At 40.4% G+C, this 12038-nt stretch overlaps 1 pseudogene; it reads right to left on the bottom strand.

Annotated features, from left to right (window-relative positions):
* Nucleotides 1–962: 962 nt before the first annotated feature.
* On the bottom strand, nt 963–2539 carry LOC117625325 (annotated as a pseudogene).
* Between the last annotated feature and the right edge of the window lie 9499 nt (nt 2540–12038).

The following is a 12038-nucleotide window of genomic DNA, read 5'->3' as shown; positions in this document are numbered from 1 at the left end:
CGTATTTGTATTTTTTATAATATAGAATATTATTCCTTTAAATATTCCTCAGCTCTAATTTATAGCTTTTAGTTTTAGCTATTTCTTCNCTCTTCATCTAAAGATATATCTTTCAATACAATAGTTATATGACAAGTGGATCTTTTTATTGGATAACTACGTCCTCGAGCTCGAGGCTTTAATTTTTTCACAGTCGTGCCCTCGTTGACTTCGGCTTTACTAATGATTAAACTTGTTTTGTTGAAACCCTTATTGTGAGTAGCATTTGCTGCTGCAGAATAAACCAATTTTAAAATGGCATAACATGCTCGATAAGGCATGAGTTCTAGTATTTTCTTTTTCTTATCAATGAATAGATCTCTTTACTTGTATGACTTAGATGTCTCGTATTTCTCGAAAAAGCGATTCGATTGATGGGATTTGGTATGATACTTATGATATCGATGAGATTGATATTCAAATATTTCTTCTTAGAACGTATTGATTTGACCCCATAAGCGGGACCACCACCCCATAGCATGTTGCCGACAGAAGCAGAACCCCGTATTTCTTCTAGAGAATCTCCTAATTGTTCCCGAGCAACTAGAAAGAGATTCTTTAACCAGAAAGAATTCAGTTCAGATGTAGGATACCTATCCAGAAGTTTTCGCAACTCAATCATGTATGATGGAATCATCAAAGATTTGACCCTTTCGAACTCTGTCTGTAACTCACTATAGGCTCGAGAAACAAAGAGAAGATGTGTACGAACGAGATATCCAGCAACAAGAAGAAGGAAAAGGATTGGGAGTGACCACAAATCTCTTGGACCCATGTTGTCTAAGAGATCAGGACTGATTGACTAGAATGCAAAAAAATTCAAATAATCTAAATTTTAAAAACAAAGTTGAATTAATGAAAGCAAACAAAATTCTATTATTTGATTTGATATAAATACAAAAATCAAAGGAAGAGCTCAAACATTAACCCTTGCTCTCCTCCTCCTCCTCCTTGTGAATGCTCTTCTTTTGTACAGATGTAGTCAGTTTGGCCTCACAATCTCTTGCTGATTTTTCTTCTCCAGGAGGAAATTGATGAGGCCTTGGAGTGAAGTTTGAGCATCTCTGCTCTTCATCAACTCCCCTGCAACTTCTGCTGGGGTGACTTTAATCTCCCCTATAAGTCCTTCAATCTGCTCGAAGAGTTGGTGATGGGAGAGGCCATGGTAATTGAATGCCAGCTGCTTGAATGCAGAAAGAGTGCAATATGACATGTTTATGTGCATGTCCATGCGTCCAGGTCTCATTAAGGCAGGATCTAGCTTCTCTTTGTGATTTGTTGTGAAAATTATTATGCGTTCGTCAGTACAACATGACCAAAGACCAATGAGGTTGAGGAGCCCAGAGAGTGTCACCTATTGATGAAACCAAACAAAAGTTATGTTGTCAGACTAAGAATTTGTACCGCAAATTCAGACAAGAATCAACATAATTAAGTCCAGACTCATGTTATGGCAGCATAAAGTGATTAACTCGGAAGCCAGGAAGCTTGTTTTAATGGAAAACTAGTAATGCCCTAAATGTAAACTGACCTGATTTTTCCCCGTACTCGGTGCTTCATTCTCGGTTTCCCGGTTTTGCAGGTTAATTGTGCAATCGATATCTTCGATTACAAGTATAGATTGGTCAGGCATGGCAAGCAACCTTCTCTTCAAATCGGAATTGGAACCAACATCTGCTAGCTCCAACTCGTAGATGTCATAGTTAAGGTGATTAGCGATGGCTGCAATCAAGCTGGACTTGCCTGTGCCAGGAGGGCCATATAACAAGTACCCACGTTTCCAAGCTTTTCCGATCCTTCTGTAAAATTCTTTTCCATTTTTGAAATTATTCAAATCATCCAACAAAACCTTCTTAATCTCCATGTCCATGGCAAGCAGCTCAAAGGTCATGGGGTGATTTAGATTTACCTCTTGGGTCCCATAACATTCATATTGATCAATTGTGCACAGCTTTAATACCTTTCGTTCTACTTTAATCGCCTTTGATCTGTCTAAAATGTATGGAAGGTATGAATTTAATACCTTCTCCTTGTGCTTCTTGTGGAAAGTTAGCTCATAGGATCTTGTTTCTGCTCTTAAGGATGCATTAAGATCACCAGGATTTGTAACCCTTGATGATTCAACCTTTGTACAAACAAATTTCCACATCAATTGAACATGATCTTCATAAACGTCACGTATCTCTTCCCCTCGATCCATCGCAACTCCGAGCTTCTTCTCCTTGGTAACCTTACTCACTTTGATTCTTTGAAGAGACGGGGTTGCTAAAGTGCCCAAATAGGCTTCAGCGGCCTCAAAGACTTCATTCAAGGACAGCCCTTGAAACTCATCTATTACAATGGTGAGGTGAGAAGAGAAGCGCCGGGAAATGTTATGGAGGCCTGAGAAGAAGTAGTTTCGAAACTCATTAGGAATGAAGTCATTGGCAATACTTCTAAGAAGCATTGCAGAAGCAGCAACAGTGGCTATCGCAGGCAAAATAGCCTTTGTATCAGGCATTTTTCAAGGCCAAAGTTTTGTTGGAGAGTTGGACTAAAAAGTAAAATGGGGATTTGGCAAATTATGAAGATGAAATTGGTTTGCCTTAGAATATTTTGGCAACCTGAATATATAGAGGTTTCTAAGAGAAAGTTGTAACAAAGACTGTTCCATTAGAGGTGGTCTTTCATTGACTTTTGAATTGACCTCTTCAAAATTTCATACATTTGCAGAAAATAGTGTTTTTGAATTTTCTAAGTTGAAATTTTGCATAAGAAGGTTCCCCTATGGATCCTCGGTGGTTCAAAGTTTTTTCTCTTTGGCCAGCAAGAGAAGTCGCCAAGGGTGTGAGAAAGAAAGACCCTTCATCGATTATGAAATATCGTTAACATGGTTAATTAAACCTAGGTCTCAACACGCACAAACATATGCCAGCATGTGTTAATTATTCTTTCTCAAGATTTCTCCATTTCTAGAAAAAGAGAAATAGCTAGCCTAAAAATCATTAATTAAGAAACATGTTTAAATTCCGATGGATAATTAGAAAATAAAGGATATGACGAACAATAACACTTTTGAGTTTAAGATTTAATGTACAATAATATTAAACTATGAGCCTACTAGACCGTGCCATTAAGGTTATTACACATAAGGTAAGAAAATTAACCAGATTCAAATTCATAAACAAACAACCAATTACTGAAGTTCGGTTGGGCATGGTTGTTTGATTCAGGTTTTTTGCATTTTGTGCGCTCTGTATTGGCTGGTCTTTGTCTTCCAAGAGAGCAATTCCAAACCTCAGAAAGATACTAAACCAACAAGACCACTACAAAAAGTTCGATGATACCTGTAGCTAAATTTCCAAAAGAGCAAATCCAAACCCCAGAAAGATATTAAGCCAACAAGACCACTACTAAAAGTTCAATGATACCTGTAGCTAACCACAGTTCCAAGTTATCTTCTTTTCCTTAACCTATTCCTTCCAAAACCCATTCCTTCCAAGTCTGTGATGGGACGTGGCAAGCAACATGGAAGGATGTGTCACTGCCATTAATGGGATTCACAGAGCTTGTAGACATTTCATCGAGCGGCTATGTTGAAGAATATCATTTGAGCGCTGCATGTCAATCGGTCTATGCCAATGGGCGTTACGTAGGTCCAGTTCTACCGCTCGATGATGTCATCGGTCTTTGTGCTTGAATTTAGCTTTTTAAGCCTCGCCGAATGTTTGTGCGGAATTTTTAAATCTTATTATATTAAGTTTACTCCAATATTTCACAGAAATCAAATTACTTATTAAAAAATATTTTTACGAAAAAAACCAATTCTTTTTTGGCTCAATACAAACAAACGTAACAAGTAAGTTCTATGTTTTTTTTAAAGAGTTCTATGTTATTATGACACATCAATTCCAACCATCGTTGAAAGTTCTATTTTATTGTCCACTATCATGAAAATTGTTGGTTAAACCAGTCACTCGTATATTATTTTAGGCTATAAAAGCATGACTTGAATGATCACACTGAGAGAAAGCTATTCAAATATTTTTTTAATTTTTTATATAAGTGATATTTTATTTTAATTTAATCTAAATTACGCGATGGGGGATTCGAACTTGAGTGCAGAGTGGAGAACATATCCGTTCTAGTTAACTTTGCTAAGCCCATGTGTGTGAAGCTATTTAGGTTTTTTAGTTGTGTTGTAAATGATTATTGTGCCATTAATTTCACATTAAATGGAGAAATTGTTTTTTTGGTGTGGGTTTAGAGATAATTATAGGGGGTAATTGGGCATTGAGAAAAGTCAAACTATCACTACTACAAGAAGGGGCTAAGGCCACAGTTTGTCTAACCACGATGAACTAACAGTGGCCATTGGTGTTTAATGACCACGGTTAATGTGCATTAGTATTCAACTTTGCTTCACTCATCAGTCACGGAACATCGTGGCTAATACTATATGCACTATTCAACTATCTATTAGAGGTGTCGAACGGACAGTGTCGGGCGGACCCTTTTTATTTAAACTCATGCTTTTAATGTTTTTGTGTTGGGCTGAACCTGCCCATTTAATTTATTGGGTTGTGCCGTGCATGCCTATTTAGTAAAATCATTGATCTCGGCCAGGCCCAAAGCCCATGTCCACATTGAAACAGGCCGGGTTGGGCTCGTGCTCGTGCCATACTCGGGCCCAAGAACCAACCCATTTAATTTGAATTTTTTTTCAATTGATTTTTTTTTCCACTAGATAATTCAAATTATAAACATTAAAAATATAATTAGAGGTAAGAAATGATGAATTATTTGAAAACATTAATCAATCAAGCATCCAAACAATATGAAAGGGTGGAGGGCAAAAAGTGTCCAACTCCACAAAGTCCACTTTAACTTTTCATCTTTAAACAACTTATTATTTTATATGTGAATAAATTTCTTGCTTTGATTATAAGAGAACCGTATATGTCATATGTATTGATTCGATATCAAGTCCAATGTTATTTAATTAATTTGTAGTTGATATGTTTAATTAATTAAGGACCCAAGTAATTTCCCTAAAATGAAAGACATCAAATATATGTTTATGATTAAAAAAAATAAAAAACCATATAAACAATACATTAGATGTTAATTTATTGCATTTTGACTTTTGTGAAAACAAAAAATGTTAAGTGGGCCAGGCTTGGGCCGTGCTTGAAGCGGTCTTGGGCTCGTGCCTTGCTTGAAGCGAGCTCGGGCCAAGCTCGACCCAGTCCATTGGACCTCATTTTTTATTCCAGCTCGGTTCAAGTTTTCGTGCGATGTCAAGCACGGCCCATTAATATTCGTGCTCGTATCGTGCCGTGCCTCATTTAAACGGGCTGGGCTCGTGCTGTGGTAGGCCGGCCCGTCCCGTTTGACACCTTTACTAAGTACTATGCTACATTAGCCCATGGCCAATAGTTAGTTGACCACTTCATCTGTGGCCAATTTTGTATATGTCAAATAAAATCATTTTTGTTTGACATTGGGAGAATGTGCATGAATAAATATGACAAATTTAGTTAATGATAACACCCGCAACTACCACATTCACGTGATATGTGTTCAATCTGTGACACCCTTTGGTCATGTATTGTCTTTGGCTAATAAGAATATAGGCATAGGCCATCACTGGCTTATAATGAGGTTTTCTAGTGTTGTATTCAACTCAAGAAATGAATTGACTCATCAACATGTTCATTAATGAAAGTTTGATATAAACCTAAAAAGCGAGCCTAAATTAATGATAATTTAAAAAAAAAACATGAATTTTTCCCAAGAATGCTTCATTCTTTGGGTTAATATCTATTTATTTTTACTCTTAATTAATGAAAACAACCTTTTTTTGGAGGCATTTCCTATTAAGAGGGGCGATAATATATTAAATTCTCACACACTATACGGATACTATGACTTAAATCCATGACCTTTCATGGGGGTGCACACTACTACGATTTACTATTTGCGCGACGGAAGTTTGCGCGACGAATACAATTTCGTCGCGCAAAGAACACTTTTGCGACGCAAAATAACTTCCGTCGCTCAAAGAACAGAAAACTAGCGCGACAAATAATTTCGTCTCGGATAGAGACTATGCGCGACGTAAAACAATTGCGTCGCGCAAAGATGCAACTTCTACGAAAAATGGCGCCAAACTCTTGCGCGACGACAAGAACCGTCGCGCATGAGCATATTGCGCGACACTTAAACTCATTCGTCGCGCAAAGATAGAGCGGAATTTGCCGCCTTTTATGGCGGTAAAAACATTTTGCGCGACGAGTGTTTTCGTCGCAAAAGACAACTTAGGGCGACGAAAACATCAACCGTCGCGTAAGAAAACGAGGGAACCCTAATTTTGGCGCCAATATGGAAGTGGGTTTTTGCGCGACGGAAGTACGTCGTCGCGTAAAGTGTAATAGCGGTGCAAACCTGCGCGACGAAATATTTCAATTTGCGCGACGAAGCATGAACTTTGCGCGACGTGTAAAAACCCAAAACAAAATATCTAAAAAGAAAGAAAATATCTAAAAAGTAAAGAAAATATCTTTTAGCAAAATGACCAAATTGCCCTCGCATTATTTTAAAGGGAAAAATTTAACTTTTTGATCGAGAAAGAATTTGAGAGTTTCGCTAGCGCCATTGCGTAGAGCACGGCGAAAGGAGTCCGTAGACACGGAGTGGGCCCGAATCGGAGTTGTAACGAAAAAGTTATGATCAAAAGAGTCTCAGTGGCATAACCGTAAATATTTCGAAGTTTCATCTATATAAACCCAGATTCTGCGCGAAACGGGCCGCCGACTTCCAGAAGCTGCTGGCGCCGCCTCCGAGCTCCAATGGCCACGGGACCGGTGGTGTTGGAACCGCCATCGAGTCCCCCACCGTTTCCAGCCGGTCTCAACCCCGGGGTCGCCCTGAGCTGGCCGGACAACCGTGTTTTCCGACGGAGGTTCGTTCGAAGTTACCCGAACTTCCAGCTTGAGATTCTCCCTCGTTTCTCCACCAAATCGATCGAGTAAGGTATGGTTTCTCAGATATTTTTCGTGTTCTAACTGATGGTAGGCTGGGCTTCGATCGATTTTAGCTCTAAGAGGTTCGATTTTGAACTTGAAAATTCGGCCGAACTTCGGCCCTTCGAAACTACTGTTTCCAGGCACTTTTTGGGGGTGGTCCAAGAACAAAAGTGACTCCAAATGGGGTGTTTTACCTAGGGTAGGAGTTTGGAGTCTTGGTTCCGAGATTTTTCGGCCACCCGAAATCGCTTTGGACACCCAAAGCTGTCCGCGCGTGCTGGAGCACGTGGGCGAGGGTACTAATATAATTCTGTGCAGATTTGTGACCCTCGTGTCGTCACGAGCGTGTGGGATTTCGCGGATCTCGATTCGGAGTCCGTTTGAGCCCCGAACGGATTTTTCATATCGCGCGATCCGTGGGTGCAGTGTCGTTAAATTGTCGGATCGCGCTGAATTTTCGATATGTCGGTCTACACGATGTCAGGATCGTGTAGGATTCGACGGATTGCGAATCGGAGTTCCGGATACTCCGGAATCGCGAACCCTGGGGCTAGGGTTAGGGTTTTAAGCGATAACGCAATTTTGGCCAATCTGACCGTCCGATTTGGACCAAATTCGCAGAACATGGTTCCCGTCCTATGAGAAATTTTCAGGGAAGTCCAGATTGGCAATCGGAGATCGTGGACCCCACGGGTCCCGGGTCGGCCGATCTGACAGTTCTCGCTTAGCTGAGTATCGGACCTCCCAAAAAACTGGTCCAACTGTCTGAAAAAGCTATTGTGGGTATAGGAGTAATTTGAGTTGAAAAGCCGTATTTTTAGGAATCGGGGGGCAGGGTGTTTAGTTGAAATTCGTTTTATTTCAGCAGTTTATTAATTTAATCTTTCGGGGTAATCAGGCATCAGGAGCCCGACAAAATTTTAAAAGGAGACTTCCGAGGGATCGAAGTAGCTCGGACCATCTGTGAGTGGACCTTCTTTCATAAATCAGATTTCATGAATGAGTTAATGTGCTTTTATATTAATTGATGTGCATTTATATAAATAAATTTTATAAATGATTTTATATAAATGAGTTTTATAAATGAGTTTATTTGAGTAAGTTTCTTCAGTCAGTCTTTGAGTAAGTTTTATTACAATTTTGAACATGATCAGTACAATATTAGTTCTATAAGTCGGTGCTGCTTATTTACCAGTTACAGAAACAGAGTTTGAGTTTTGAATCAGTTGAGACCGCAGCACGACTTGCGTTTTCAGTTATTATTCAGATATTTCTTTTTAAAAGGACATTATTTTAAAACCACCTCGTACCCGTTTTTCTTTATGGTGATTACCCAGAGTCGGACCGATGTCTACGGACATCCAGTCTGATTATAGTTCAGTCAGTGCACTTGACTTGCCTCACGAGTTTCGGGGACGCTCGGACCGTGAGTGCCAGGATTTGCGGCTCGGCAGACTTGGTGTCCCGAGACCTGCCAGGATTGCGGCTCGGCTGACTTTATGTCCCCGAGACCTGCCAGGATTGCGGATCAGGCTGACTACGGTCCCCTGCATCCTGCCAGAGCGACTCGAGTTGACTTGGTGTCATCGAGGAATCTGCCGGCGGGACAGGCTGATCATAGTCCCCTGATTTCGCCAGTTTGCGGCTCGGGTAAGTCTGTGTGACGCCCGAGACCTGCCAGGGAATTGACGGAAATGACAGGGGTACATACTGGTGGTATTTTCAAAGGATTCTGAGTTTCTTTATTAAATGTTGATTTTTAGCTATTATAAATCAGTTTTTCTGATTTTTCGGACATAGATCCCTTTATATTTATTCAGTTATGAAAGGTCTGAGTACAGAGTTTTTATACGCGTTTGATTTCAGTACTTTTATGAAAGCTTTGAATTCAGTGGTTTTTGTATGAAACTTTCAAGCTTGAATATGACTGATATAGAATGCCTTGAATTGACTATGCGTGATGTAGAAAGTAAGTATTCAGTTTTATTTAGTTAAATTTCTTTTTACAATAAGGGATATTATGTTATGAGAATTATTTTTGAAGAACATTATTTTTGGTCCACTCACATTGTTTCAAACTGTTTTTCGCCCCCAGGCCGTAGAAGTACGCGGGATCCACCACCGGGCCAATCATAGTTTCCGTGCCAAGGTAAAGTTTTGCAGAAAATCCTGGCAACCTTGAAAACCCTAGAAAATGCTCTGATATCATGTTGAACATAAGGAACTGAGGCTGGAATCTGTTTGTTGACTTAGTCTGGCTGTTGGTAGGGTTTCTGAGATTGATTAACAGGTGAAAAATTTTGGGATAAGTCAAAAATACAAGGGAGACTCTGCCGAATTTTCGGCAGAAGTCTAAGGCAATTTTAAGGAAAAGTTGAAGTAATAAGGGTAAAAAAGACATTTGTGCCCGACATTCGCCAAGTGTCGGACACGCACAGGACTTGGCCCGAATTTCAAAGTGGAAATTGGGTCGGGTCCTGTCACGACGCCCGTTTGTATTCGCGCGACGCAATTTCTGTGCGACGAATAAATTTCTTCGTCGCGCAAAAAAGTAGCTGTCGACACGTGATTGCGCGACGGAAATGTTGTTTTGTGCGACGGAAAAGTAGGTTTTCGCGACGGCGTTTTGCGGGACGAATTGTCTCTATTCGTCGCGCAAAGTCCTTCTTCTCCATATTTGTATCTGCCATTGCAGAGGCAGAATGCATTGCATTCTGCCTCTCTCTCACTCTCCCTCCCTGCCGCTGCTCTGCTGTGAATTCTATATGTTTATTAGGTATGTATTTTTTGTCGTGAGTTTAAATGTATTAATGTAAATTCGTACTAATGCTATTAATTTTGTTCTCATTAGGGATATTTGTGATTAGTGGTTGGTGGAGAACGATTGAGAAGGTATGTTATTGTAAAAGTTTGTTTGTTATGTTTGTACTTTTTTTTGTGAAGTTATATGTTTATAATGTTGTGAAATTGTGCGTGACGTAGCACAATGTGTTGTGATGTACGAAGTTAATTGAAATTAACTTCGTACTTTTATTTTTATGTTTAGTAACACGAAGTTTCCCGTTCGAGATTAGTTGGATTTCGTGCATGGATGCGTAAGGCATGACTGCGGTCCAATTAATTCTTGAATTGTCCCATTATTTGGACAGTTTGGTAATGCATAGTGTTGTCACATAATCTTCGGCTACAAGATTAGGTTTCGATTGTGGAGATTTCGGTGTCATCTCGGTACGTTCTTCGGGTGGTACGTAGGTATTTATACCTATGCCCACTTCAAGAACCGTGTCGAGATGCTGCCGAAATTAATCCACGTCGAAATCTAATCTCATGTAGCCGTAGGTTACGTGATAGGACTATGCATTCCCGAATGGGATAGGGCCCTTACCGGAGGCATAAGGTGACATTATAACTTCGTATGAAGTTGTTGTGATTGTTGTGTCGTGATTGTGGTTTCGGGAATTATGAGCAGAAGGTGGATACAGAACCCGAATAGATGCGCAGACGAATACTTGGATGGAATCGAGGATTTTATTGAGTTTGCACGTAGACACAACCCGGGTACAACTAGAATCCGTTGTCCTTGTAGGAGGTGTAACAACACGTTGTTTGAGTCAATTGAAAATGTTGGATTTCATTTAGTAAGGAATGGAATGATTGAAACATATAGCATTTGGAACCTTCACGGCGAACAAGTAGACCATGCTTCGACTTCAAATGCCCCAAGAGTGGACAATGTTGAACCTATTGGGGATCCTAATGATCAAGTCATGGGTATTATACAGGATGCTTTTCCATTCGCATCGACCAACATCAATCAGGAAGGGGAAGATGACGCGCCTACACCAATAGACAGTGCGGAGTTTGAACAGTATGAAAAACTGTTAAAAAATGCCAACCAAGAGTTATACCCGGGGTGCGAGAGTTTTTCCGTTCTCATTGCCATTGTGGAGCTAATGCACGGAAAAATAAAGTATCGTATGTCCAACTTGTGTTTCGATTACTTTTTGGGGGTTTTCAAGAGAATGCTTCCGACGGACAATTGTTTGCCGAAAGACCATAAACATGCACATAAGGTGTTGCATGGTCTTGGATTGGGTTATGAAAAAATCCACGCTTGCAAAAAAAATTGCATGTTATTCTACAAAGAGCATGAAACGTTGGATACATGCCCTATATGCAATGAGTCGAGGTTCAAAATGACATCCCATAATAGAACGACTAAGATACCACAAAAAGTGATGCGTTATCTGCCCCTTAAACCTAGGTTGCAGAGATTGTATATGTCGACGCATACTGCCACAGATATGAGATGGCATAAGGAAAAACGGGTAGACGATGATGTGATGCGGCATCCTGCAGATGGGGAGGCATGGAAAGAGTTCGATCGAACGTTCCCCGAGTTTGCTGCTGATCCCCAAAATGTTAGATTGGGACTTGCCACTGACGGATTCAATCCGTATGGGGTTCTAAACCAACACCACAGCACTTGGCCGATTTTCGCATTCCCATATAATTTGCCGCTTTGGAAATGCATGAAAAAAGAATACATGATGATGACTGTTTTGGTAACTGAGGATCCTGGCAGGTCAATTGATGTGTACTTAAGGCCTCTGGTTGATGAGCTGAAGGATTTATGGACAAACGGTGTTCGCACGTATGATAAATCAACTGGGAGGATGTTCACTTTGCGGGCAGCAGCTATGTGGACTGTGAATGATTTCCCAGCATATGCAATGGTTTCTGGGTGGAGCACAAAGGGTTATATGGCATGTCCCGTATGCAAGGAAGATGTAACTTCTGGTTGGCACGCAGGAAAAGTTTGTTACCTTGGTCATCGGAGATGGTTGCCATGGGACCACGAATGGCGGTAAAAAGATAAAGAGTTCGACGGGAACACAGAGCGTCGCCTCAGACCTAGAGAATGGTCCGGTGATGAGATCTTGGAACAGCTGAACCGCTTGGATTTTGCTCCGTTCGGAAAAACAGTTAGTC

The sequence above is a fragment of the Prunus dulcis genome, chromosome 4 (assembly GCF_902201215.1).
Source record: "Prunus dulcis chromosome 4, ALMONDv2, whole genome shotgun sequence".
In the NCBI taxonomy this organism is placed as follows: domain Eukaryota; kingdom Viridiplantae; phylum Streptophyta; class Magnoliopsida; order Rosales; family Rosaceae; genus Prunus; species Prunus dulcis.
This window is presented reverse-complemented; position numbering and strand designations above follow the sequence as displayed.